This window comes from Branchiostoma belcheri, unplaced genomic scaffold (assembly GCF_001625305.1).
Source record: "Branchiostoma belcheri isolate BF01 breed outbred unplaced genomic scaffold, Haploidv18h27 scaffold85, whole genome shotgun sequence".
Classification (NCBI taxonomy): domain Eukaryota; kingdom Metazoa; phylum Chordata; class Leptocardii; order Amphioxiformes; family Branchiostomatidae; genus Branchiostoma; species Branchiostoma belcheri.
The window spans coordinates 1,319,120-1,325,192 of record NW_017804520.1 but is presented as its reverse complement, the minus strand read 5'-3'; the positions used below and the strand labels follow the sequence as shown (position 1 = coordinate 1,325,192).

Here is a 6,073-nt window from a genome sequence, read left to right as displayed (position 1 = left end):
AGTGGGTGGGGAAATGGATACAGACTGGCCAATTTGATACTGTCTTACCCCCACCAAAAGATCTGCTTGGAGATTAGTTTAGCACCAAGGACAGGTTTGCATCTGTGTGGGAGGTGTTACTAGTATTCTACCACGGAATGGAGTCCCCGAGAAAATAAATGAATTTACAGTAATAGGAAAATTGGACAAGAGTGTTATGTTTCATACTATGGTCACATAATAGCTTATTCGTGAAAACGTTTATTGGTGATAACAGGAATACTCAAGTACCCTGTAGCCATTCCAGGCCATTCCAGTGCTGACACAATTTCGACCGCTGATTCAGCATTGGAACACCAGTGCGTAGGGCATTACTTTTGTACATTTGCCTATCATATCCCTCCTACCTACTCTTGGCCTCGTAACACTTTTGTTTTACCCTAAAAATCGCATAGAATTTGACCAAAACACACAGGGCAACAACAACCACATCCCACGCACTGTTCGGGTCAGAGGTCACACGTGTGCACAGTCTAAAAGCGTCCCTTAGCGGTTTATTGACAAAGTGTAGCTCTTAAGATCGGTGTAGTGTTCACTAACACTGGGTTGACATTTCGTTTCCTCGCGTCTCTGTTAGTTACTCACGCTTAAAAATAAGACAGGTATACCTCATTATGATGGTATCAAAGAAGTCATCATACTTTCTATAAACGAAAGAAGAGCTAGACATAGATCCAATCAAGGGACGTATTAATCCAGTATTTTCTCGTATTTTTTCTATTTCAGGATCATTGATTTCACCCTCATTGAATAGTATATTTATATATATTTGATTGACCCATGTTCAGAGAATTAAAGCCTACGGAGCAGAGTGTCTTTTTATCCTCCTGGAGATACATTCACTGGAACACACAAATGCGCCCCCCAGCGGTTGCTTAGCTTAACTCGTGGGGGACAGTCAGTGCCACAATCTCTTTTCGTAATTCTTTCTTTTTGCATCATTAACTTTAAGGAGATTAATCTACAATAGTCCGGAGAGTATCTACGGAAATTTAAAGTACAACTTACCACCAAAGCGGACATGGCTCTTCTTCCTGGGTGGAATTTTTACCCGCTCGTTCTTCCTGCACTCTCGCCATCTTGGTACAGCATGTTTCACGCACACAGGTGCTACCTAGCTATAAATAATGAGCAAAATCTGATTTCAATAATCAAGTTAACGTAAGATTAATGACAGGGCAATAGGAAATCATCACAAAATACGATGATGACTTTTATCTTAAGATCTCGAGCCCTCGCGGATGTTGATAGTTAAATCCCAAATAGCCTCAAACCGCGGATGGAAGAAAATTAAAGCCTGGTGTTGGAAAATGAAGGTCACTTGCGTTAGTTGAATTCGTGAAGGTCACCTCTCATAAAATGACTCTACAAAACGATAAACCAACAGTCTTTCAGGTAACCGCAGGGTGGTTGTGGTCTACTTTGTTAAAGGGCAGATGTAAGTTGAGTAAACCTGAAGAAAACACCGTCACAGCTTGTTCCGTGTTATTTTTTCCCCATTATCATTCTCAAAAGGATCGGGACCGTCTCCTGTGGCTAAAAAGTATTAAATCTCCAACCAGATCTTTTGCAATATGGTAACAAATTCGCCAGGCAGTATCCATTTACCAGAAAGCCCGACAAAAATACATAAAACACGTAAAAAATTAGCCTCTATCAGGCTTCGGGGGGCGGCTGAAAAGAGTAGAAATTGGCCTAATAGAGATAACATGCCAAAGGAGTTGGTTCGCTAGAGAAAACAGTTTGCCAATTTCTACTCTTTCCATCCCCCTCCCGAAGCCTGGAAGAGGCTAGTCAAAAATAAGTGAAGCCGAAACCTAACCTCTGCTTGGAGAGTAGCTGTTGTGAAGAACTCAGCTGATGGCCTCTGAAGAGACTTTCCAAGGACACGTGTTCCAGATGGCTTCTCTCTTCAGTTCTTCAACTTACAATACTGTTACATGTTACTGTACTCTCTACCGCACGACTCCATTCATTCCCCTTTCACCTTACTATTTCGAGGATTAGGCCAAGGATGATTGATGAAAAGGTACTGAGATCCCATGGATACTATTGTAGCAGTTTTTCTACCTCACAAAAAGTACCGGCAATACTCCACAAATTATTCCTGTAAGCGCTTTCCCTTAGTAACGGGGATAGTGGTACTGAACCATATTATTCCAATCTCAACACATCCTTGTCAGTTTTCAAATTTGTATTCACGCTTAAATTCATCCAAATTTGCCATTGTTTTGGCCACGTTTCACCTTGCGCAAAGCTACAAAATTGCCTTGCTATTAACTTTTGGGCTGCCATTACACTCTCCAAAGCTCCGATAGACAAATATAGAACTGATACGAGTTCGGTCTAGCTTATGCATTTTGCAGATGACCTCAAAGTCAAGTGTAGCCTGGAATAATTTCCTTGCCAGTTTCATCGGCACGTAACGCTGCATGAATAATCCTCAATGTAACTGTGGCTAGACTGAATAATAAAACGTCTCCATGTTCCCGTGAGAGCTTTGATCTATCCCCAAGACCACTTCAAAGAGTAACACTTCAACCCAGGATCCTTCAAAGTTGCCCACACTTCAAGATGTAGGTCCCACTTTGTTCTGGTCCCTCAAGGCGTCAACTTCGAGAAGCACGCTTTTAAGACGCCCTGCCCTCGGAGCACTTTCCCTTCCAGACGTCACATCTTTCAGAGAAGAGGTCAGAAGTGAAAACGGATGCCTTGGTGATAAAACCATGCTCCCCTCCCCACTTTGACGCCAGCCCATTCAGCACACCCTATATTTTAACATAGCTATAGGTTATTAAGAGCAAATGTCTGTAAGGATCAAACAATGGTGGCAGGGGTCAAAAAATCGATTTGGCTCAAATTTTGCACAGTGGTAGTACTTGGCCCACAACCCCTCAAAATAGCTTTCTTTCTGCTCCACACCGATCGTTGCCATGGTAACGGGCCAAACATGTTTTGGGGCCATTTTCCCTGATTTGGGCATGTCAAAAACATGAAAATTACCAAAGTTTAGGACGCGATTACAAACAAATGCTTGAATATATCGGAAAGACAAAAACTGTGCTGAAATCACCAACTTATCTGCTTTTCTAAAATAGCTTTAAACTTTTCCAGAGGTCCGTTTAAAGGGCCTGGGCATCCCTAAGACAATACAGTGTTTTTGGCTTGTGAAATATTCCTATTTCTGCCCATTTTTGAAGCGCTGTAACTCCAAAGATGGTGATTTTTTTTCTTTCATATTGAAATCACAGATACATAATCATATGTGCTATAAAATGCATGTTTGCAAAGTTTGGCCAATTGTTTGGTTCTCACGTGGTTGTCCTCTGAAGTAGGTCATATTTTACATTTCAAGAAAAATACCAAATTTTGTCATATTTAAGATGCAATATATACAATATGAAAGCAGAAATCTAATAATGCTTTGCACAATATGTAACCCTATTGATTGTCTATCAAATGCATGCTTGTGGAGTTTGGAGTCTTGTTTTGTTGCTGTGTACTTGTCCCTGAAAGTAGGCCATATTTTCGACATGTGGTAAAATTAAAATTTTCGGCTGTCTTCCAGGCCCTATAACTGACAAAGTGGAGTATTATTGGAACTCAATATTTGTAGGGTATTACATACATGTATTGGGTATGGAATGAATTCTTGTTGAGGTTGGACTCTTGTTTCGTTGCTGTGTACTTGTCTCTGAAAGTAGGCCATATATTGGACATGTGCTAAAATTAAGATTTTGGTCAATCTTTGAAGCTCTATAACTAACAAAGCTAGGATGTTGTTTCCTTCAATCTTTGTAGGGTAGTAGATACATGTATTGTGTATCAAATGCATGCTTGTGGAGGTTGGCGTTTGTTCGATGCTGTGTACTTGTACCCTGAAAGTAGGCCATACTTTGGACATGTGACTGAAATTATCGTTTTTGGCTAACTTTAAAGCTCTATAACTGGACAAAGTAGGATTTTATTTCAATTCAATCTTTGTAGGGTAGTACATACATGTATTGTGTATCAAATGCATGCTTGTGGAGGTTGGAGTCTTGTTTTGTTGCTGTGTACTTGTCCCTGAAAGTAGGTCATTTTTGGACATTACAGAAATTAGCATAATATATGGCTGTGTTTGAAGCTATAGAAATGACGATGTAGGATTTTATTTCAATTCAATCTTTTAAGGGAAGTACATATATGCATTTTGTATCAAATGAACTTATGGAGGTTTGGGTCTTGTGTCATTATTGTGCACTTGTCCCTAAAAGTAGGCCATATTTAAGCACATACCGGTCTGCGCTTGAAGCCCTATACACGCCAAGGTAGGATGTTATTTGAATTCAATTTTCTAGCAGAAGTAACTTTATCAATTGTGTATGAAAATGAAGGCCTATAGAAGGTGGGTTCTTGCGTAGTTGCTCTGTACTCCAAAAGTAAGCCATAATTAGGACATATTCTATTGTTTCTTTGTAGCTGTCCCCGAAATTGGAAATATTGCTCACGTTTCTATATATTATATATATAGTTCTGTGTCGTTTGAACATTTGAAAAAAAATTCTCCTTGATTCAAAATTTGAAAAACCAAATCATGTGTCTTCGGTGTTTTATTATTTTCAACACAATTCTCCCTAGTGTGGTTGCTCACATTCTTGAATCTTTATAAAATGTCAAAGTGATTAAAACAATGATTTGTTTTTGAATAAAAGGGATTTTTTCAAATGTTCAAACGACACAGAACTATATAATTATATAATATATAGAAACGTGAGCAATATTTCCTAATTTCGGAGACAGCTACAAGGAAACAATAGAATATGTCCTCATTATGGCTTACTTTTGGGGACAAGTACAGAGCAACTACGCAAGAACCCACCTTCTATAGGCCTTCATTTCATACACAACTGATAAAGTTACTTCTGCTAGAAAATTGAATTCAAATAACATCCTACCTTGGCGTTTATAGGGCTTCAAGCGCAGACCGGTATGTGCTTAAATATGGCCTACTTTTAGGGACAAGTGCACAATAATGACACAAGACCCAAACCTCCATAAGTTCATTTGATACAAAATGCATATATGTACTTCCCTTAAAAGATTGAGTTGAAATAAAATCCTACATCGTCATTTCTATAGCTTCAAACACATGCACAGCCGTATACTATGCTAATTTCTGTAATGTCCAAAAATGACCTACTTTCAGGGACAAGTACACAGCAACAAAACAAGACTCCAACCTCCACAAGCATGCATTTGATACACAATACATGTATGTACTACCCTACAAAGATTGAATTGAAATAAAATCCTACTTTGCCAGTTATAGAGCTTTAAAGTTAGCCAAAAACGATAATTTCAGCACATGTCCAAAATATGGCCTACTTTCAGGGACAAGTACACAGCATCGAAACAAGACTCCAAACTCCACAAGCATGCATTTGATAGACAATCAATAGGGTTACATATTGTGCAAAGCATTATTAGATTTCTGCTTTCATATTGTATATATTGCATCTTAAATATGACAAAATTTGGTATTTTCTTGAAATGTAAAATATGACCTACTTCAGAGGACAACCACGTGAGAACCAAACAATTGGCCAAACTTTGCAAACATGCATTTTATAGCACATATGATTATGTATCTGTGATTTCAATATGAAAGAAAAAAAATCACCATCTTTGGAGTTACAGCGCTTCAAAAATGGGCAGAAATAGGGATATTTCACAACCAAAAACACTGTATTGTCTTAGGGATGCCCAGGCCCTTTAAACGGACCTCTGGAAAAGTTTAAAGCTATTTTAGAAAAGCAGATAAGTTGGTGATTTCAGCACAGTTTTTGTCTTTCCGATATATTCAAGCATTTGTTTGTAATCGCGTCCTAAACATTGGTAATTTTCATGTTTTTGACATGCCCAAATCAGGGAAAATGGCCCCAAAACATGTTTGGCCCGTTACCATGGCAACGATCGGTGTGGAGCAGAAAGAAAGCTATTTTGAGGGGTTGTGGGCCAAGTACTACCACTGTGCAAAATTTGAGCCAAATCG

The 6,073-nt window shown here is 38.9% G+C and overlaps 1 protein-coding gene across 1 annotated transcript in view; it reads left to right on the top strand.

The window, feature by feature from the left end:
* Positions 1–6,073, top strand: part of LOC109487014 (sulfoquinovosidase-like) — a 14,995-nt gene that overhangs the window by 6,271 nt on the left and 2,651 nt on the right. The gene's annotated exons all lie outside the window — the stretch shown is intronic.